The 23,859-nt window shown below is 41.2% G+C and overlaps 1 pseudogene; it reads left to right on the top strand.

Annotated features, from left to right (window-relative positions):
* The first annotated feature begins 21,337 nt into the window (after positions 1–21,337).
* On the top strand, positions 21,338–23,036 carry LOC118985173 (nascent polypeptide-associated complex subunit alpha-like; annotated as a pseudogene).
* The last annotated feature ends 823 nt before the right edge of the window (positions 23,037–23,859 follow it).

The following is a 23,859-nucleotide window of genomic DNA, read 5'->3' as shown; positions in this document are numbered from 1 at the left end:
GATGCCATCACATTATGGTTGTGCAAAACTTTTTACAGTTATGCAGAAGAGACGAGACCCATTTCCCTGCCAGGCAAATACTGACTGTGGAATATTGAGGTACAGGAATTTGGGGAGGAAGAACATGTGAACTGCCACTGAACTTGTTGAACTTCAGCCATAACAATGCTTTCTGATGGTCAATAAGGGGTAGAACTGACATCCAAGACAGCAAACAAAAACCTTAGAAAGAATAGGACATAATGTGTTATTTGATTTTTCATATTTGGTTCAGTGTGCAAAGTTAAGTCATGGGTAAATGAGGAAGAATGCCTCTTAAATATCAAGATCTCAAAGCCCTAAATAAGGGGTGTCCAACCTGTGTCCTCTGGGCCACATGCAACCCTGGATAACTGTGAATGAATGAAGCCCAACACAAAATCATGAATTTACTTGAAACATGAGATTTGTTTGTGATTACTTGTCACAGTGTTTTTAATGTGTGGCCCAAAACAACTATTCTTCTTCCAGTGTGGCACAGAGATGCCAAAAGTTCGGACACCCCTTCAGGACAAATGTTTAAACCCCTGGATTATTAGTGTGAGACAAGAAGTTGACAGTGAAAATAGCGGGGCCCTCTCTATTCAACTACATGGGGACAAACTTAAATGTGGAATAATTCCTCGCTATTTAGGGTGATTCATTACAACTCTGCTATGAAATTGTTCGCAGATTGAAATTTTCTTATGCATATGGTTTAATTTCTTTTTGCCCTCCAAATCTTATTTTCAGTGTTGAATTTTGGGATAGGGGAACTAACTCAAAATGTTATCTATCCCTATACTAATTTTTTAATGGGATGTATATTTGTTTTACAAAAAGCCAATATAATTGTGTGTATGTGTGTGTATATATATTCTAACTTGAGAAAAAGTCAATGTAATAAAATTCCAAATAATAAAATAGATAGTTAGGAAGGATTATTTGCTTTCATTAGTTCGATATACATTTATTAGGTACTTATCTTGTGTCAGACATTATGTGAGATATAAAGATGCAAAGATGAGTAATACAGAACCCTACTCTCAAGGCATTTACTATAGGAGAAGCAATTCAATGCTAGGAGGGGGGAAAAGGTATTCAGGGTATGGTAGAGGCACAAACCAGTAATCAAAACTCTGATTGGTAGCAGCTTTATTCTGCACTAAAGAACATAGAGTTTTTATTTTAGGCAAGGAGAGCCACTGAAAAGTTTTAAACAGTGAATAATTTTCAGAATTAGGTTTTGTAAATAGCAGTACTACAAAAACAGGATACAGGATAGCTTGAAAGGGTCAAGCAAAAGATTAGATAACCAAATAGAAGACTGTGCAAGAGTTCACACAAAAAATGTTGTGGGTTTGTACCAGAATCATAACAGGGAAGATGGAAGTTAAGTAGGGGTAGCTAGAGAGCAGGAAATGAATGCCGTAAGGTACCCTACTGAATATTTTTTGCAAGAACCTGAGCGTACGGGAGATAAGATCATTGACAATGGAAATTTCCTGACTCAGGAAAGGGAAACTTCTTCCACAACGAGATGTCAACAAAAAGAAGAAAAGGAAAATGGGCACAGGACTAAGATATTTCTCTGAAGAAGATATGCAAATGACCAGATGGATATGAAAAGATGCACATCACTAATCATCAGGGAAATGGAAATTAAGCCCAGAGTGAGATCATCTCCTAATTAATTATAATAATTAATTATAATAATTCTTAATACCCATTAGGAATTCTGCTATAAAAGAAAAGAAAGAAAATAACAAGTGTTGGGAAGAATATGGAGAAAGTGGAACTCTTGTGCACAACTGGAGGGATTGTAAAGTGTACAAACTGCTATGGAAAACAGTGTAGAGGTCCCTCAGAAAATTAAAAATGAGCCCTGGCTGGTGTAGCTCAGTGGATTGAGCGCGGGCCTGCGAACCACAGGATCGCAGTTCGATTCCCAGTCAAGGCACATGACTGGGTTGCAGGCCAGTTCCCAGCAGGGGACTCACGAGAGGCAACCATACATTGACATTTCTCTCCTTCTCTCCTTCCCTTCCTCTCTAAATAAATCTTTAAAAAAAGAGTAGGTCAAAATTTAAAAAAATAGAAAATTAAAAATGGAACCACTATATGATCTGGCAACCCTACTTCTGGGTATAAATCCAAAAGAACTAAAAGTAGTTTCAAAGAGACATTTGTACATCATTTGTACATCCATGCTCACAGCAGTACTATCCACTATAGCTAAGACGTGGAACCAACCCCAAAGTCTAACACAGATGAATGGATAAACAAAATGTGGTCTATCACACAGTAGCAGATCACTCAGCCTTAAAAAGGAAGGGAATCCTGTTGTATACTATAACATGGATGAACCTTGAGAACATTATGCTGAGTAAAATAAGCCAGTCACAGAAAGATACTTCTACTCCTTTGAGGTAACTGGAGTAGTCAAATTCATAAAGGCAGGGAGTAGAATGGTGGATGCTAGGCGGGTTGGGGGACAGGGAAATGGAGTTGTGGTTTCTGTGTATAGAGTTTCAGATTTGCAGATGAAAAAATTCTAGAGATCAGTTAACACTTCTGAACTATAAGCTTCAAAAACAGTCAAGATACTTAAAAAAAATAAGAAGGAGGAAGAGGAAAGTAGGAGGGGGAGAAGAAGAGAACAAGAGATCAGATCAAATGCGCTCACTTCCCCCTTACCTCCTCAGGGTTAAGCTTTATGTGGGCTGTGTAGTAGAAATACTGAGGTTGGTTGAGGAGAGCAGTTTTCCAGAGCAGAAAATTTCTCCTAGACTGGCTATAAGACGCTCAGAGAAGCCCCACAATCACACCGGGCTTTGCCCAACCAACATGGAGCCTGAGCAACAGAGGGGAAGCAACTAGACAAGGGGCCTGACCAGATGGGGCTAGGGGCATACCTTGTTCCCCAGGAGCCACGTGTCTGGGGTGGTCACAGAGGCTGTTCAGGCTGTCAAGCTCATGAGAAGTTCACCAAGATCATGGGCAAGGACACTGTAGCAGAGCCACAGATAAGTCAGGGAATGCAGCCAGACCCCAGAAGGTTTTTCTCGCTGTGACTAAGGTGGGGCCCAATCAGCCAAGAAAGGCATTGCACCATAGTTACTGGGGCCAAGGGCACTGCAGCAGCTCCTTAAGCAAGAATCCAGAGTGCAACACAAGGACAGACATTTCTCCCCCATTGACAAGAGAGCAAAATCTGGATTTGCCATTTTGTAATGCCTGATGCTTGTACAATTTAAGGACTAATCTACAGGAAAAAGAACACAAAATTATAAATAGAAAATTGCTAGGGCTCCTTCCAGGATCTTGTAAGGTTCCCAGGCAAGTGAGAGGGCCTGAAGCATAAACTTCCCTCAATTCAGCTCTGGGATGAGACTGAGTAACTACCCAAAACAGACTGTTTTGAAACAGCAGAAATGAAGGTGTGTGCCACTGGCATGGCCAGTGTGCTCTGCCATCAGCTGGGAATGGGGGCTACAGAATGCAGTGAAAATATCAGTCTTGATGTACAAATATCTACCACCTGCCATGTTTTCTGTGTTCAGAAGTTCAAAAGTCACTTTGTAAAATATTCAAAAAAGGATAAGCTGCTGGAAGTCAGATATGAGATTTATTGCTGTTGAAATTTAACCCCATGAACACTGATAAAAAGGAGGGATACAATCCCCTTGAAATTAATAAATGTGAGTATGATAAGATTGTAACAGAACCCCTGGGTTCTATTGCTCTGTGTTCTACTGTCCACTGCCAATAAGAACTGTGACTCCCAATGCCAGAGTCTTATGAAAAGGAAAAGAACTATTTATTTAAGTGTTATACAGGCGTAGAACAATGGCACAATTCTGCCATTAAATCTTACTCCTTTAGAACCAAAAAAATACCCACAAACGTACAGTCCTGCCACTACCACCCCTCCCCTACCCCTGCCACCAACCACTTGCCAAACCAGGAGAGTCAGAGGTACCATCTCACAGGAAAAGAAATATAGAAGTCTGTAGTTTAGCTGGGCAGACTCCTGTCTGTATTCCAGCTTCTTCCAGTCGCCCGTGCTCAGCTAGCTAGGCTCCTGCTTTCAATCCAAAACTGCATCCTGCCTGGCTGGTGTAGCTCAGTAGATTGAGCTCGGGCCTGCGAACCAGAGGATCCCGGTTTGATTCCTAGTCATGGCACATGCCTGATTGCAGGCCAGTTCCCGGCAGGGGACTCACAAGAGGCAGCCATACATTGATATCTCTCTCCCTCTCTCCTTCCCTTCCCCTCTGGAGATAAATAAATAAAAAATTTTTTAAAGTTGGCTCAAAACTGCAACCTGATGGTGAGCCAGGGAATCCTTCTGTATCCTTTCCACAAACATGGCCGAAACTCTGCACAGCTGCTACAAGGCTAAGAGGTTTCTCCTTCCCCAGATGCATGGTCAAAGAGAGCGAGAGCCTCTCATGGCTTTCCTACTCTCCTTCACCCATGGTCCAGAGCTCAAGCATAGCTGAGAGAGAGTGTGGCTAAGAGCAAGAGAGAGCTCCCTCTGCTCCCAAACCGCATGGTTAAGCCCCTACCCGCCTACCACACCTGGGTTTAAATCCCGGCATGGGTCTTCCTTTGTTACATCATTTCCAACTCCTCCCGTACTGGGTTACATCTCCCAGTGGTCTGGTTCCTTCTGCCTTTCACAGCTACCATTGTTTGTCCAGGCAAGTGTGGCTCCTTGATGTAGAGCTAACAGCCTTCCTGCTCTCACACAGGTGCAGGAAGCCCCTCCAGCTACACTGCATCACAGGATTGCGTCACGGGATTGCATCAGGGGATTGCATCACAGGGTTGCATCATGTGTTAGAGTCATGCCCATCTCCCTGGCTCCAAGCAGGTACAGCCACTTAACATTACTAAAACATTGGCCAAGTTCTTCAGATATGTAAAGTAACTCTGAGTGGCCCTGCTCCACTTCCCTTATCCCCCTAGCAGTAGCTATGGGGGTTTTCTCCATTTGGGGGCACTTCTAGCTAACACCCCATTACCAGATCACCAGATATCTACTTACCACGAATATCTTTCACTTTTCCTGGCACTGTAGTATAGACATACTGAGATAACAGCTACTCTATGGCAGAGGGTTCTCAGAGGGTATGTGAGGTCCTCCCTTTTCCAGCTACGAAGCTGTGTATGGCTGGGATTTTAAAAATATACACTTCAACCAAAACAACATTTCACAACAGATTGAACGCAGGAGCAAGCATGTGAATCCAGCTGTCTTCTATTCAGCCCAGAAAAGATGGAGATTTGCAAAAATGTGAAACAATGCCACTCTGTTCGAATATTTTTTGTTTTAAAAAATTAAATTTATATATGAATGTATAATATAAATTACATTACTTATATTAACAAGAATAAACGCATCACATTGTTTTACATGAATTGATTTATTTATTTTTAAATTAATAAATATGTTCAATTTTTTCTCATTACTAATATATCAAATATTAATATAATACACATAAACCAAAGCTCTTTAGGATCCTCAACAATTGTTTAGAGTGTAAAGGGACCCTGACATCTGGTCTGTGAGAACTAAGGTGTGTCTTGTGTAGTAAGCTTTATTTCAAAGAAATCAAGAATGAAATATTGTTCTACTTTTATAGCATAGGGGAACCCATAGAGATTCAGGAACACATAAATAAAATAGGTATTTTATTAACAGGGTCTTTAGGCCTCAGCTTCAGTGCTACTCTCTCAGAGAAGGGGTCTCTCCGATCTCTCTCGCTCTCTCTGTTTCTGTGTGTTAGCCCATCCTTGTCCTATTCCCTTCAGAACACTTCATAAAAATCTCTAATGACCTCATTTCTCTGTTCGCTCCCCTATGTGTTTATTTCCTGTAGTCCCCACTCTTTTCTTGCTTGTGACCTGTCTCTCCCCTGGAATATCATTTTCTTGGCAGACCTTGGATGTCTTCTTCAATGCTCTGTCCCCTGCAGCTACATAAAATCTGACACATAGTAGGAATTTAATTAATATTTGTTTATTGACGGAACAAACTGACTACATCTATTACATAAATACTTGCTTCCAGAGCTATAAAATGAAAAGAACTGAGAAATCTAGAGAACATTTTTTTAAAATGTGCTTCTTGCCTTTCTTTTCTGAAATAGCAAGTGTTTCTTCAATATTGAAGGAGCTGCTGTTCTTACAGTTTTTCTTGTGAAGCAAGGTCTTGTCAACCAAGTCTACCTGGCCCTCCAACTAGGAATGTTTTCTGTCAGTGGAAGATGACACCCACATGCACACCCCAGGGAAACCTGCTAGAACGCATCTAACTTTGACAAAACGTTGTTACCTATTTATCTCTGACCAGATTTACTGCTGCTTTTTGTCTAATTTTATTTTAATAACAGTAGCTCGGATTGAACCAGCATGTCAAAATTTCCACACCTAAATATACATGCCCACACACACGGAGAACTGAACTCAGGCTGTAATAGACATATCTCTTCCACCAAAAAAGCAAATCTGTGCCAGAGAAAGGCCTTTAAGTGTTTTTGCCCAGGCAGAGGACATTTGCCATATTACAAAAACACGTATCACTGTGCATGCAACCAGCCTTCTCTTAATCAGAGGCCCTAACCTTGGCTGCAGTTAGCTTATCAACAGTGCTGTTCAGGTCACTACATTACATTTAGGCCTGGGTCTTCGTGGATCAGAACAGGGCAGCCGCTGCGAAGGTGCACCAAAATTAAAGCCCGTGGAACAGGCCTGTATCTGCCCTGCTACCCGTGCGACCTTATTTAAATCATTAAACCGTGTGTCCTGGTGTTTGTATGTGTAAAACATATTTAATAATGCCTTTAATAATAAAACATATTTAATAATGCGTCCCAAGAACTCACCCTATAAGGATGTTGTAAAGATAGAGGAGATTGGTGATGGCAAAGCTCTTCATTTGAAAGGTACTATTTAAATCACAGGTACTATTATTAAAGCTCTCCGCAGTTTCTCGGCTAATGGACTGTGCAGCAGATGGGGCTTAGACGATGTTTGATGTTACTGATATTTCCCTTGAAGTATGTTTCCTCTTTCCATTTCTATCATTTATTAAAATTCTAGCTCTGATCTATGTAACACGGAAGAAAAAACACAGAAGGCTCTGCACCCAGACACTTTAAAATGCATCACTCCATGCGCTTGTAAGTGCAGGGTGGTCTTAGCTGCAGGGACAACTGACACAGTTGGATTAAGCAATCACAAATGTGCTAGGATTCAAAGTAGGAGAGTGGATGGATTGTGGATTCTTTTTCTTTCTTTTAAAACACTTTTTTGGTGCTTACCATTTGGGAAATAAAAATTGATGGAAAAAATGTTGAACCCCTACCTATATTAAAAATACTCGTCTAGCAGATCCAACACAAACACTTCAGAAGAGTATAAACTAACAGAGTAGCATTCAATACTGAGCAGAGATACACCAGTCATTTACAATTTACAAAGGAGGGCAATCAGGAAGACTCAATAGTGGGGGCACTGCCTACCCAGAGACAGAACAGGGAGGGGTGGAGGGTCAGATCTGGCAGGCAGAGATGTGACAATAGGAATAAAAAAGGTTTCAGAAAACAGCCTGATTCACAGACTTAACATCATCACGGGCTCATGCCCAGCAGCCTCCACCGCCAGCTTGCTTTCTATTTAAAATCACCTCTGGCCAAACCAATCTATTTTCAGTGTTTGCTTTAGTCTTCCTTTAAATACAAGTTATGTCAACAATTAACTCACTGCTGTGGTGCAACTTCAGACTGAAAACACACATCTAAGATTTGGGGTGGAGATGTCTGGTACGACGCTTTATTTGGGCCTGATGTGGTTTAACCCAGTTGCGTAAAGGATGCTGCTGTTGCTGCTGCTGCTGCTGCTGCTGCTGCTGCTGCTGCTGCTGCTGCAGCGACTCTCCAAAGAGTAGGCTGCTGCTGGGCAGAACAAAACAAAAAGGAACAGGTTGTGCCTGTTTACTGCTGCCTGGTGTTGTTCCCAAATAAATGGATGCTAATTGAGAGGGAGTGTGGCTTCAGATTTTATGACACCCTGGGTATATGTTAGGAAATCTCAGGAGGGCTGCTTTAAATTAAAGCTAATGTTAAACTCTGCTTAATTAGCATTGCCGTAGTGAGTTTCACTTTTCCCTATTAGGAGAAGAATGTGCTATGCTACCGTTCTCCTATGGCAAAATGCTAAACTATATGGCGGAGGAAAGAACTGATTTGGGAACTGAATGACTTGCTGGCAAGGGAGAACCAGACAGGATGGCATTTTACAAATTAAGATGAGTGGTATACTATTCAGATGGGAGGAGCACAGAGTGGGACAGTGGAAAGGAATCATCAGAATGGCACCATTATTTTAGAAACTTTTATATATCAGATGGGGTTGGGGACCTATAAGCAATTCCAGATAAAAAATGAGTCAGTCCCTCCTGAACAGTCTGTGGTAAAAAGCGTTAAAGATGCTGAGGACCAAAACTTCTGAATCCCATGTAAATCATGCATGCCTGATGGGAGTATACTTGAAACAACAGAGGTGGAAATAGCCTCTACTTTAGCCAAAAATCAGCTTTATCTTTGACTTTTCTTAATCTCATCTCTGACGCTTGCTTTTGCTTTAGTCCCATTTACACATAAGCTACGCAGCCTTTAGGCACCAGGCTCAGCTCCTTCCTTGAGTGCCAAGTAGGAGTGCCACGCTGGCCTGCCAGTTCCCCAATCTGTCGGTGATGTCAACTGCAGCAGATGTGGGCGTACAAGGTTGGTTGTTCCTGGACTGGCCACCAGACACTAAGCCCTGGTCATTGCATCAGGTACAACCACGCCAGAGGGATTTTCACAGATTGACAAAGCAAGAAGTTGCCCAGAAAAAGAAATTCAAGCTTGAAGTGATGCATCAAAAGGGTTTACTAAGTGATATGTCCTACTCACAGTCTCAGGAGGAAATTTCTGAGGATGACCCCCACTCAGTCCACCGAAGAGAACTATTGTCATCCGAGAATAATAAGATGATTATTCAGCCCTCTGATGCAAGTCAAAACACATCTCCTGCTCACAAGGAGCCAGCATAGAACAGGGACTGAGCTGGGAAAACAGGTGTGTTTGCACTTGGAGGAAGCGGCTAGGGAGATGAAAATGACTTAGCAGCTGGTGAAAAAGAAGGTTGAAGTTGTGCCAGGCAAAGGGTGTTTTTCCCCTAATTATGCAAAAGCCTTCATTTCATTGACCATGTTGTTCTCTTCTTCCTCCATTTAAATAGTATGAAGTCTGTGCAAAAACTCTTTTGGGAAGTCAAAAACAGGGCCAAGGATGCTTATTAAGGGAACGAGGGTCAAGAAATGCTCTTTAGTGGATAACCTTGCTGTTTTCACAGGGTTTATGAACCGTCATAAGCTTAATTAGAAAAAAGTAAAAGGTGTAATAAAATGAGGTGTAGGCAGTAGAGCTGACAAAAATGATATGGGAAGAGTGATCTCAGGAAACAAAACCCAGAAAACCTCTTTTTTTTTATTTGCATTGTTATTTAATTGTCGGCATTCATTCATCCCTTCACTCATTTACATGCATTTTGTGCCAGGCACTGAGCTATGCTTTTAGAATACAAAGATGAAAACTGGGTTTTCTGCTTTCTACAATGGTTCACAATACAGGGCTTGAAAAGGCATTTCACTCTAATTCTGCTGAGGTGGTTGCTCGGGCAGCTACTTAGACAGACCTTTATTCTAATTAAGAATGTTAGTCTGACCTTTCATGTCAGGTGCAAATTTCATATTTTAGTTGAATTCTTCAGACAGTTTGTGAAAAACTTAGCAAATGGTCTAAACCGAGAGCAAGGACTTCACTCGGCCATATGCAACCATGCGACTCAGGAGGACCACCTTTCCTCCTAGACTTGCTCTGTGATCCTACGTGAACATGTAACCCAGATGTGATGATCTTTTCCAAACCCAAATAAATAAAAGACCAAAAACAATAAGATAAACAACATCCTCATATTTCACACAGAAAAGCACTGCTTGGAAATGCATTAGCCACACCCCTGACCTTTGCCTCTGCTCTCCCCACTCAAGGAAGCAACATGTGCTAAGCAACTGGGAAGTTGAGGCAACCTTCTGACTCTACAGCTCGTGCTTGTGAACCAACATTACACATCTCTCTACACCGGCAGAAACTGTATCCGCAGTCCTTGTAGCTGGAAACAGCAGTCACAGCATGAGGTTCCATGTCTCTGTTTGACTTACAAAGTGTCAATCATTGTGTGGTCTCAGATACATTGACTTGCTCACTGTTTGGTAACATTGCAATGACAATGTGTTTTAAATATATGCTGGAAGGACAATTTAAACACTTGACAGAAGTGAGAGTCGAGACAGACCATATTTTCCTTTCTGAATCCAGTATGCAAGAGAATCTGCACATACTGCCAGTATTTTATTGTCATTTACATAGTCTTCAAATGTAAAAGTGCTGGCTAAGCAGGCGTTTGCTGGTTGGTTTTACCTTGAGAGCCTGATAGAGCGGGGAAAATTACTAGATGAAGAGAACAAAGGAGTCAGGAACCTAAGACACCAACCTCCAGATTCCTTATTTATTTTGTGGCTCTCTGGATGTGGCACCTCTTTTCTGTAAACCCACACTTACCCCCAGGCAACTGTCCTGGAACTTACACCCTTAAAATAATTCATGCAACACTCTAAAAATGGCCTTCCACTTTGAGTAGGGGAAAGAATCTAAGGAGAACACAAGAAAGAAAAGATATAAAACACAGTGTGGCAGGATAATTCATTAAGATACTAAATCAGACCTGGCTGGTGTAGCTCAGTGGATTGAGCGCAGGCCTGCAAACCACACAATCACGGTTCGATTCCCAGTCAGGGCACATGCCTGGGTTGTGGGCCAGTTCCCAGTAAGGGGACACACGAGAGGAAACCATACATTGATATTTCTCTCCTTCTCTCCTTCCCTTCCTCTCTGAAGATAAATAAATAAAATATTTAAAAAGATACTAAATCATGCTTTGTTCTGAAATTATGTTTCCTTCTTCAGCCCTTTCCAGAAAAGCAGCCCTGGAACGGCTCCTGTGCATTGTACACTCACTGAACGCTCCACCTGGAGTGGCTCCTTTACTCTAGAAGTCCAAATATATTCTTCCTGACCTAGTCTTCCAAATATCATGAGCTCCTTGAAGGTACTATGTCATGAGAATGATGAGAAAGAAGTTGATCTGGTAGAAGGAGAAGGTTTCACCTTCCCTCAGAGGAGAGTGAGGAGTGTGCAACCTGTACCTTCCTCCCCATGTGGAACTTCAGCAGAGATGTCCATGGTCAGGCTGTCACAGAAGGAGCAAGGCCAGCTGCTTCAAGGGGACTGCACTTGCTCAGAGGGCCTCTTGGTGGCAACCATACTGGATCATACTCTTCCCCACGTTCTGGGCAAAATTTAACTCTCTGGGAGGAAAGAAAGGGAGCAGAATAGTGACAAAGGCCCTGGCTGGCATAGCTCAGTGGATTGAGCACAGGCCTGTGAAGCAAAGGGACACTGGTTCGATTCCCAGTCAGGGCACGTGCCTGGGTTGCAGGCCAGGTCCCAAGTAGGGGACACATGAGAGGCAACCACACATAAATGTTTCTCTCCCACTCTTTCTCCTTCCCTTCCCCTCTCTCTAAAACTAAATAAATAAAATGTTAAAAAAAGAATAGTGACAAAGTTTGGATTTCCTACCACTTTGGTAACTTACACAAAATAAAGTAATATAACAATTCTTGATCACACAAATTTATGACTCCAAATTCAAACAGTTTCAAATACAAACAAAGTAGAATAACCACATTTGTTAGCAGTTTGTGTTACTAGGTGTCTTTTTCTTCCAAGGAATGTGTGCCTGCTGTTAATTTCTTCTCTGGCTATACTTTGCAGAGGAGTGCTGACTTCTCCCAGAGCCATAAATTAGAGTCATTTATTTGGGTCTTGATTTTACTCCACAGTTTTAAATTGAATACCAGTTTGTGATTGTTGACAACTTAGTTTTACCATACTGATTGGATGACAAGCTGGCCGACCACGGTTCTGTGGATGTCGGTTGCGGACTCTTGGGTTACAGATGAAGGACTTTGTTACTCACGGCACAGCAAGCAGCATGTGCAGCATATTTCCGTCTGTTCTTCCTTGTCTTCCAGCCCTACAGCGGCAACACAGATGGGCCCATATGGATGCCTACACATGCAGTGTCTTGCATTTCGGGAAAGGGAACTTGAACTCAGGGAACTTGAATCTTTTATACTGGACAGCAAGCATGCCTATCTTTTGCCCTGGAGTGAAACACTGTGTCTATTTTCAAAAATGAAAATACTGCTTGCTCTAGTAATCTCCTTGAAAAGACATTCCAGGCCAAAGGACAGTTTATGTCTCTGCTCCCAAGACACACAGAAATGTGAGGAACATGCGGGAAATTATCTCCCAGCAGTGCTAAGTTTCCTGTAGCCCTTACAAACACCAAAGAAACACAATCTCGTCCCTCAGAGAATCCAGCGAGAGATCAGTCAGAAGGTGTGCGGGCTATAGGCAGAGAAATCCACGTTTCAGCGCTTCTCTTGCTGTGATTATAAAGCAGGAATGAATCGTCCCACTCATGGCATATTTTGAGTAAGAAAGGAAAAAAGAACAGTCTGACAAATGCTTTGAGTTCCGTGATGGACACTCTAAAATAGAAGATATGGAAGAAAAAACATACTGAGTTCTAATCACACCTTTATTCTGTGATATCTTTGGAGGAAGTGTGATAAACACACAGATATTTAGTCTGATAAAGTGGAAATGCTGATTTTTTTAATGGTAAATATGAGTTTAAGGCATTAGTTTCATCAGTTTATAAAGCTGACTAGATATGTTTAACTACTCTGTTCTTATCGAAATCACTGTTTAGATTTCTGAAGAAATCAAACAGGTCTGCTGTCTCTTGATCGCATCACTTTCTGGCTGGAAAAGAGTACCTATGTGCCATCCCTGAGTCCTCCTTACAGTGTGTCTCCCCCACACCCCTCATCATCTCACACACACTCGGCCGAACTGCCTCCCTGTCTGTCTCCTGGCTAAGGGGCAGCTGATCTCTTCATTCTCCCAGTCTTAACTCCCTCTCTGCTGCCTAATGAGTTTTGACATAAAGTCAAAACTAGACTTTATACCTACCGATACAAGAATCACTAGACGACGCAGGCTGTATTTAAAAGTTTACCTAAATTCAAGTGTAGAATCTCAAGCATTCTATAGTTAATCTACAGCAATTGAGTTAAAAGATGTCCTCAATTTTCCTGGAGACAATATGAATGTATCACATGTGCTCTATAATCCTTACAGGAGAATGCCTGCGCATACACACCACATCTGGTGAATCAGACCATCGAGGACAGAGTCCAGAAACACACATTTTAGCAAGTGCTACAGGTGACTCTCACAGCCACTAAAGGCTGACCACCACTCCTCTGGTGTAATTACCAATAGAACTTCAATAATTACATTTATCTTCTAAGCTTTAGAATATGAGACAGAAACAAAGGCCATTCCTGAAAGGCAGAAAAGGCAAGAAACAAAAAATATTTTAATTCAGTAGAATAATTTTTATCAACCAATGAATGCATAAATAAGTGGAAAAACAAATTGGTGTTTCTCTCTCACTCTCTAAAAATCAATCACAAAATAGAATGATTTCTAAAGACCAGATGATTTCTAAAGAGCAGACTTAATTATATTCAGAAATACCCTAATTTCCTTTATTAAAAAGCAAGGAGTATAAAAATATCTATAAGAAACCGAATAATACAGAAAAAAGGTCAGATTATGCATGAGTCCACTCCCTCCATTTAAAAAAATATACTTTATGTTGTATTTCCCTAAAATTTAAAATAAAATTTAGATTGCAATAGAGGTGGGACTCTAAATACAGCCTCTGACAAATCTACCACATAGACTCATACTAATTTGGGAAGTCTGAAACAAGCAAATAGGTGAAATGTTTTTACTCTAACACATGAAGAACTTTTTATTTCCCTTCATCTTCCCACTAGTATCCAACCACTTATCATTAAGACTTCTTAACTCAGACTAAAATTGCCTGCATTTTTCACTATCTCAAGGGGTAATACAAAGATCCACCCTCCAGAAAGTACCTACATTTCCCCTCTCTAGAAATCCATGGGGCATCTGGCCTAAATCAGAATTCACAATAAATTTTGCACTGCAGTACAAAAGCCACTGATTGTCCTGTCAAAATTAGACATATTTGGGAGGGTTATTTTGTTGTTGGAGTTGCTTTTCTTAGAAAGAATTTTTTCTCTCTACTTACAAGTTGAAAATGATATTGAGAATCTCAAGAGTAAATACTCTTCTTAAACCATCTCCTTATTTTATAAGCAGTAAAATAATATAAATAAAATCTGTTTTGGGGATGTCATGCAAGGTCTTTCAGGAGGCACACTGCACAAGGGTTAAGGCAAGCAGCTGAGTGGCAGCCAACATCCAGCCGGAATTCTGCTCCCTGGACCAGTGCTTCGTTGATGCAACACCTGGAGGGGAGGGTGCATTTCTCTCTTGGGAGAAGAAGTCTGCTGTATGTTTGTTTATTTCTAAAGCTCCTTGGTTCCACGGTGTTTACCCCATCAAAAAATGCCTGCCCAGGAAAAACTTCAATATAACAGAAAACCTGTGACTACAGAATACAGAAGAGTTCTCTTTGTTAGTGTTCATATTTTCCTTGCTCTATTAACTACATTGGGACACTAAGGAGCTAAATCCGATGCTGCCAAGACTACTCCTAAAGCTCAATTTCTTCAGGGCACACAGGTCCCTGAACGCAGTCTGACTTGTGCATATTTCCCTGCCGTAAGAGCAAAATCCTCAAAGCCAGCATCTGTCCCATCCAAGCACGATTCCAGGGAAGTTCAATAACAATGATGCTGGTGGCCCTGAAAATGGCATAACTCTTTCACGACATGGAGCAGATATAAGATGGCACTATGTACCATAAATCCTCTCTATTTATGAGCTTTTAACTTCACAGCTAATGTACACAAGTGCCGAACACAATACCTAGTACAGTTGTTTACCTAATGAATCATCATATTATTATTACTATTCTTGCTCCTCATCTAAACTCTGAGTGAAGAGGAAATCAGTCAAACACTAAATTGGAGGTGGGGAGATCCCAAAATAATACATTGAGTAAGTTTCAGAGTAATTATAAAACTGTATTTTCCACTTAGCTAACTCTTACCCAAATTAATGAAAGTTCATATCATGCGGAGTTTTGAAACCATAACATGTGACAGTCATGTGCCCATACAACTGTGTTCAACCACCACAAAAGACTGTTTCTATCACCAAACCCATCTTACACCTGTTACTCATTTTTAGTCATTGCTATTTTTTTTACAGAATTGCTCATTTTCAGCACTTTCTAATCCAACTATTTTTTCCAGTTTCTTTTTTTGTGAAGATGCTTTTTATCTTTTTAATCAAGTGTATTTTATTAATTATGTTGTTTACAGTTGTCCCATTTTACCCCTTTGATCCCCTCCTCCTGGCACCCCCATTCCCTCCAGCAGTCCCCACCCCTTATTTCATGTCCTTGAGTCGTACAAATAAATTCTTTGGGTTCTCCATTTCCTATACTATTCTTAACCTCTCCCTGTCTATTTTGTACCTGCCATTTATACTTCTTATTCGCTGCACATTTTCCACCATTCTCCCTCCTCCTCCTCCCTGCTGATAACCCTCCATGTGATCTCCATTTCTATGATTCTGTTCCTTTCTAGTTGCTTGCTTAGTTGTTGTTGGTTTTTTTTAGGTCCAGTCACTGATAGCTGTAAGTTTATTGTCCTCTTACTATTCACAGTTTTGATCTTCTTTTTCTTAGTAAGTCCCTTTAACATTTCATAAAATAAGGGCTTGGTGGTGATGAACTCCTTTAGCTTTACCTTGTCTGGGAAACACTTTATCTGCCCTTCCATTCTAAATAATAGCTTTGCTGGATAGAGTAATCTTGGATGTAGGTTCTTGCTTTTCACCTCTTTCAATTCTTCTTGCCAGTCCATTCTTGCCTGCAGGATTTATATTGAAAAATCAGCTGATAGTCTTATGGCACAGGCGGCAAACACAAGGCCCGCAGGCCAAATCTGGCCCTCCACCTTGTTCTGCCTGGCACCTTGTTTCTGCCTAGCGGCGGTGCCAAGCTCCTTGCCCCTAGTTAAGGAGTAGTTACATTTTTACAGTTCTAAAATTACATTCGGTCCTTTGAACGTAATCGCAAGGCTGATGTGGTCTCTGGTGAAAAATGAATTTGACACCCTGCGTTATGGGAACTCCTTTGTAGGTAACTCTCTTCTTTTCTCTTGCTGCTTTTAACATTCTCTCTTTATGTTTAAGCTTTGGCATTCTGATTATGATGTGTGTTGGTGTGGCCCTCTTTGGATCCAACTTTTTTGGGACTCTGAACTTCCTGGACTTCCTAGAAGTCTATTTCCTTTGCCAAATTGGGAAGTTTTCTTTTTTCAAACAAGTTTTTAATTTCTTGGTCTTCCTCTTCTCCTTTGGCATGACTATGATTTGGATGTTGGTACATTTAATATTGTCCCAGAGGTTTTTAAGCCTCTCATTTTTTTAGAATTCTTATAATCCAACAATTTTAAATCCAATAAAAACTACAACTTTCATTTATATTATTCAATATTTAGTGTCCATTTGTGAAGTTGTTATTAAAAATTTTTTCCCATGAGCTCAGCCTTGGTGATTCAAACAGTCTTCAATACATCAAATCATGGAGAAGAGGCAGACCTAGGGTTAACCTTTGAAAACAGTCAGTTTTACTCAATCCCATCGATAATCCAGAAATTCACAGCATCTCAGAAATCCATAATGCTAACTATTGAGTGCTAAGCCTGAAGGAAAGTCGAATTAAAGTTTTTGAGGCTTCCAGTCTTTCCCAGTTCTACCTGGCTCTATCTCCAATCAAGGCTCAAACACCATGTAGCTCATGGAATTCTCTCGGGTGTCTCCAGGCTTGGGCCAATCTGATCCTCCACCTAGACTTGTAGACTGCCGGGCCACAATCAGGAGCTACAGAATTTACAGAGATTCTGGGAGTTAGACTGGCATTAGGCTCTCCCACGGGGAGAGAAGGAACGTATCCTAGAATGGGAATTGTCAAAGATTCACCAGAAATAGAATGAAGGGAAGTGATGAAAAAGTAAGGGTAGCCATATCCCAGCCCTCTCACAGGACGTGACACACAGCTGTACCCGTGTACCTAATACATCTCAATTGCAACACAGTTGTTGATTCATTCTTAAAGAAATTACTGTCAGCCATCTACCACGTGTAGAAAATATCTTTATGGATATAAAGAAACATGATCTAACAAGCCCTTCTGCCCTCTGGGCAGCACAGCTTGTGCACCATACAACGACCCTAGGCCCCAGAAACAAAGAGTTCAAATCCTGATCTGCCATTTACCATCTATGTCCAAACTATTTAGTCATTCTGAGACTGCTTTGTCCTCCAAAAAAATATCTAATGTACAAGGTAGTTGTCAAAATGAAATGAGGAAGCCTAGCTCAGCACAGAATAGTCGCCTAATGAAAGATTCTTGCCCCTTAGCTTCATAAGAACTGGCAAACTAGATGTTAAGGCAATAAAAAGAATCTCCCTGTTTCCAAGATTAGCCTTTTGTGGATCTGCTCCACTTCAAGACAGTCTAATTAACACCCATTCTTCACCTTCACCCACATGTTCATCAGTTTCAAGAACAGTTAATAGGTAGCAGGAGGTCACAAAGCAGATCCAGGCTCCCAATTCTTAATACCAAGTTCTACTTCTGAGCATCTGTCTATGGCAAACAATTCAAGTAAAATGAAAACATAATACTTTATTTGTAGTTTATACATATGTATACAGATCTTCAAATCCGTGTTCCCCATCATCCTTCTAGGTTCCAACACAATAAAAAGATATTTCTAATGAAGTATTTACTCTTGATTTATATAGCAGATATTATGCTATAGTACAGCTGCTTTTTATGGAGTGTAAGTACTTGTGTTTTTTTTCTTCTACAGGTCTCTATTTTATAGGTTTTTAAAGAAATAAAATACTACAAACTCTGCAATGCTCTTTGCATATAACAATAAACCAGGGAAATTTTTTGAATACCAAGGCTTAGGACAAACCTCAGACCAATTAAATCAGAGTCTCTGCAGTGATACCCAGACACTGGTGGGTTCTAAGGCTCCCCAGATGATTTTAATGTGCAGCCCGAGGGAAGTTGAGTGGAGGAAACACGACTGCTTCTCTCCTCCTTTGTTTATTGGACTCAGAGTCCAATTCCCCACTGATTAATCTCTGAGAGCTCACTCTAGCCAAGACACCGCTTGGGATTTTAGAAGGGCCACATCATCTCTTGCCAGGAAGGAGCCTTGTGAGTTTGCACTGACTCTCCAGCCCCAGCCTGGAAGCATTTCCTATAATGCAGCTGTTCGTTTCAGCACTCCAGATGACTTGGCCTGGTCCTGCATCCTACCGCACTGAACTTCTCTCCTAGTCTTGTGATAAAAATGCCCCATCTCATGATTGTAATAGACTTTGTTCTGTCTGCTAGTCCTCCAGGTCTGGTTTTCTGGACAGAGTTAGAATCACCTGGGGATCTTGTTAAAATGCAGATTCACCAGATTCAGGTTGGGAAATGCAAAGGCAGGGCCCTGACATTCTGCATTTTTAATAATCTAATGGTGCTGATGCTACTTATCTGTCAACCACACTTAGGTAGCAAAGACATAGTCTTTTTTATCTCTAAAGTCTAGGGCAGAATTCAATTCTGTTGTTTCAAGTCCTTTTTTTTTCTGTGAGACAGTCTTTTTTTGAATACTGATTTTCTTTATTTTTAGAGTGAGAGGAAGGGAGGGAAAAAGAGGAGAGAAATATCAATGTGTGAATGCCTCTCACATGCCACCCCGCCACCCCTGGGGGCCCGGACGGCAATCCAGGCATGTGCCCCAACTGGGAATTGAACCCGAGACCCTTTGGTTCACAGGCTTGATCCACTGAGCCACACCAGCCAGGGCTATGAGATATTCTTTGTCATTTCTAGTATATTGATGTTGAGTCTCTGGGTGGAAATGAATCCCACAGTTAAACCATTACTTTTCTGGAAAAGCACAATCCATTTTATGAAAACCCACTTTCACATTCAGCTCACAGGAAGCACCATGATGGAAAAGGCAAGTTTGCTGTATAAATAAACTGATAAGCATATGCTGACTATCAAATGAAGGCATTGACCTGACATGGCAAACACACAACAATCACAAATATGTCCCACTGTCTTCCTTCTGGAGCCTTTGGCAGATATCAATGACCATTCCTAACATTTTTTCTCTTTGAGTTCACAGTTAGCCTTAGAATCGTTCCCAACACAGAGACCTACCTGATATCTAACACTGGCATCTGTAATATGGACATAATGAGAGCTCGGAGGAGGAAACCATCTACTCCAAGGAGGAGCATTTCCCTAAGAGAATTGATTTTGATTCAGCCCGGCCAGACTGACTCTAACTTAGATTAGATAATCCAATCAATCTAATAGCATCTCTTCCTTCATGACACCAACCTCTCAGTAATAATCAGTGTTTAAGTGTTCATGCGGTTTAGGTAACGTTAAATATTCATCTTATCTGTAGCTATGTAATTATAATGTGTGTTTTATTAATAATACTTTTCATGAAACCCTTGATTTTCACCTTCCTGGTATACTATTAATAATAACAAAACAACAACAACAATTTCAAATGGCACTCAGACATCGCATGGGTAGAAAGTCCGTCTGTGACATTTATGACGGGCTCAGCTCCTGCTGCTGACTTGGAGAACGGGGTCTGCAATTCACTGCCGCTCTCGCTCCACAAACTGTTTGCCGCTATCTAAAGAACACGGACCCTTCCTGACTAAGCTGTCTGTTTCTTTGTCAATTAGCATATCACTGTGTAAGTGAGTGTCTTAAGTCAGACTTTGAAAATGTTTGAATTTCATGAACTACTAATATTTTCAATAAACATTTGGGGGACCAATGTAAGGTTGTTAATCTTTAATTTGTTTAGCAAAGATATAAAATCAAATAACAACCATCCAGTAATGCTGTTGTTTTGTTTTTAAAAACCACATATTAAAACAAAAAAAAATAGGAGGAAACTAATCTCTGAATTTAAAAAACAGTTCTTTAAAGTGAATCAATTTAGCTTTAGAAGATAATATCAGTGCATTAGCCTTCTCATTCACATGGTCTAATTAAACTTTATCATAGACAACCGCCCCTACACTCTTCTTTGGGTACCACAGACTTATATAACTGAAACTTTTGACAGCAAGTTATGTTTTCCTCATCAACAACAAGGACTAGGGGCTCTGCTCAGGAAATGAATGGGCTTTTTTTGAATGAGGTTGAAAACCAGCATCTGCTAAATCATTCCTGCACATGGTCTGCTTTTTGTGCTCTGTGCAGTAGACATCCAGCCGTTTCTGAAAGGACAGCTTCTATTTCCATTTGTTGCACCTTGGCTTCCTTCTTCTACCTGCTGGTCCACATTGATCCGTCAAGGCCAACCAGTGTTAATCCTTTTGTCTATTAAGGAAATGCCAGGCTATGGTAAAAAAAAAATTCTTTTTGCAGTTATTCCAGACATTCCAGTTGGAATGTCTGATTTCCACCGAGTTGCCACATGCTGCTTTCCACTGCATGGGCTGCATTTATGAACCCATTTATGAGCAGACCTCGCAGTGTACTTACCTAGAAAAAGAACCAATTTCTGAGTCTCAGTCAGGATCCATTCCTGCTACCATTTTCAAGAAGTTGTGATAGCTTTGAAAAGATGCCAAAACTTTGTTTCTTCCATGTTTTAAAAGTGATTTCAATAACACTAAAGATGAAATCAGAGAAAAGGCTTTTGGAGTTAGGGATATATTAACTTTTGAAATCTTAATTAGTTGTCAGGCTGGGGATGCAATGGCAGAATCCTTCCCCCTGAGTCATGAAAATGGATGAATCATAGGGAAGCAAATTCAAGGCCACAGACACCAGAGCTCAGGCAAGAGTGAAGTAAATTCAGGGTTGGAAATACGATCACTGAAATCAAGAGTAAAGCCGCAAGGTTTCCCTATACAGCAAGTATGGGCCAGGCTCTCGCTCACTCTTTTGCTGCCCCCATCTTGGCCCTGTGTTCCTGCACAAAGAGCCCAGGGAAACCAGATAAATCATCCCGGCTACAGAGCAGGAGTTAACAGAGCCCCAGGCTGAGACATGATCTGGAAGAGAATCAGACAGTGATGAGTCAGTACTGGAGCTCGAGGAACCGGACTCCACACAGGCAGCCACACGACAGGCACGGCTGGTGTGAAGAAGTAGTCAGTAAAGCAAAACAGAGCCAAAGTGAAAAGAAGGCAGGAGAGGCTATGACCAAATTAGGTCTTCAATAGGTTGCAGGGGTTACTAGAGTTACTATCCAGAAATATAAGAATATCCTCTTTATCATCACAAAAGCAGATGTTTATAAGAGCCCAGCTTCTGATGCCCACATGGTTTTGGTGGAAGCCAAGTTAAAAGATTTATCTCAGCAAGCACAGCAAGCAACTGCTGAGAAATTCAAAGTTCAAGGTGAACCTGTTGCAACCGCTCAAGAAAACACATACACTCCAACTGTACAAGAGGAGAGTGGAGAGGATAAGGTTGATGAAACAGGTGTGGAAGTTTAGGACGTAGAATCAGTCATGTCACAAATGTGTCAAAAGCAAAGGCAGTTTGAGCCTTGAGGAACAACGATAATTATAAATGTAACCATATAAAAACAAGGGCTTTTGTGTTTGGGGGGTTGGGGTTTTTTTTTTGGTGTTTCAAAAGAATAACTGCAGCTGTTCTGAAATTTGTACTGTTTCTATTGTTAATAAAGTTATGACTTTCTCTGGGATAAAATAAATAAATAAAAGAAATCAAGAGTAGCCCTGGCTGGTGTAGCTCAGTGGATTGAGCGCGGGCCTGTGAACCACACGATCGCGGTTCGATTTCCAGTCAGGGTACATGCCTGGGTTGCAGGCCAGTTCCCAGCAGGGAACTCATGAGAGGCAACCATACATTGATGTTTCCCTCCTTCTCTCCTTCCCTTCCTCTCTAAAGATAAATAAATAAAATATTTTTAAAAAGAAAAGAAAGAGTAAAGCAGAAATATCACAGAAACACAGGCTGTTGGAGTCTGGTGATCACGCCCAAACTAGGAATACAGTAGATCAGATCTAGGTCATTATCTGAGGAGCAGGCACGCCAAAGACCAGAGATAAATGGTTACTAAGTGGTGCCGTGATTCACACTTTCTGGGGAAGACGACTGAAGAGACCTTAAATCTACCACTTGGAAATCTTTTTCTCTGTCACCTCCAGCCTGTGGGATAATTTCCATTTGTCTGTCTGTAGGAACCACCTGGAAAGAATGATGAAAGTCTCTGAGACTAACCCCACACACTGAACTGGTCCAGCTGTATTGACTGAAGCAATTCCTTGAGAAAACTAGTCTGTAAATTAAGTCATCTAGTTCTGTTTATAGATATACACTGAATCTAATCGTGCTTAATGTCGCAATAGTGAAATTATTGATGTGTGTAGCACTGTAAGTAGACTCGTTCATATCACCTCTGATTTTTATCTGAAGCTCCAGAGCAAAGAACAGTGTTAAAAAGCTCCCATTATTCATACATTTGTTCAGGGATCACGCAAAAAAAGGTGATCCAGAAATTCAAACCAAAAAATAAAAAGGAGAAGGTGATGAATCTTAAGATTATAGTAGTGGAGGTGTTCAGAGAGAGTAATCAGAGAGAAGGCATTTTCTCTAGCCATCTCACTGTAGAATTTGGAAGAAGAGTCACAAGCGCACGAGGCATCCAGCCAGGTGCTGGGGAGAGTTAGCCTGGCAGTGTCCGCTAAAGTAGGCTGAGTATAGAGACTCTTCCCTGGAAGAGTTTAAAGTCAAGAGGCTGGCCTGGTTCTGAGTTTGAAGACAGAGCCAGGGGAGAGAGTTGTCACAGGAGTAGCCCACACTTCCACATTAAGCAGAGCAATGTCACAGGTTTTCTGGTGAACACCTTGGGAAGGAACCAGGTCTAAGTCAAGGTTCCAAAACAAAGACCCTGTGTAGGATATACTGTTAATGCAGGGTCTCAGGGGCAATAGTGAGAAATCAGAGAGGTTGTTCATGCCAGGGACAAGTCCAGTGTCTCACGAACAATAGGGCATGTACCCTACACAGAGGCCTTCCAAGTCAGATTAACACTCCAGCAATACACCTTCTGTTCCATACCTCTGCTCCATTCTCACAACCCTGTACATATGTCTGAAAGATGCAGAGTTTCCGTCTGCCAGTCCTGAAGGCCCTGGTTTCCTGGACAGAGCAAGATCACCTGGGGATCTCATTAAAATGCAAATTTATCTGATTCAGGTTGAGAAAGGCAGAAGCAGGGCCCTACCATTCTGCATTTCTAGTAGTCTAATGGTGCTGTTGCTGCTAATGTGCCAACCACACTTGAGTAGCAAAGACAGAGATGGCAACATAGTGAGATGAGGACTGGGGAGTGGAAAAGTGAGTCAGGAAAGAAGTAAAGAGGACTACCATGCCCGCTGTGTGCCCCTTTCCTCACTGCAGCTTCTGAGCCCAAGCCAGGCCCAAGCAGGAAAAAAATTAGCACTTCTTTAGATGGAACAACACTTTTTAAAGTGGTGACGAAATGAATTA

The sequence above is a fragment of the Sturnira hondurensis genome, unplaced genomic scaffold (assembly GCF_014824575.4).
Source record: "Sturnira hondurensis isolate 20B ecotype Veracruz unplaced genomic scaffold, ASM1482457v3 Scaffold0004136, whole genome shotgun sequence".
In the NCBI taxonomy this organism is placed as follows: Eukaryota; Metazoa; Chordata; class Mammalia; order Chiroptera; family Phyllostomidae; genus Sturnira; species Sturnira hondurensis.
The sequence above is the reverse complement of the archived record's forward strand: the minus strand, read 5'-3'. Positions and strand labels throughout refer to the sequence as shown.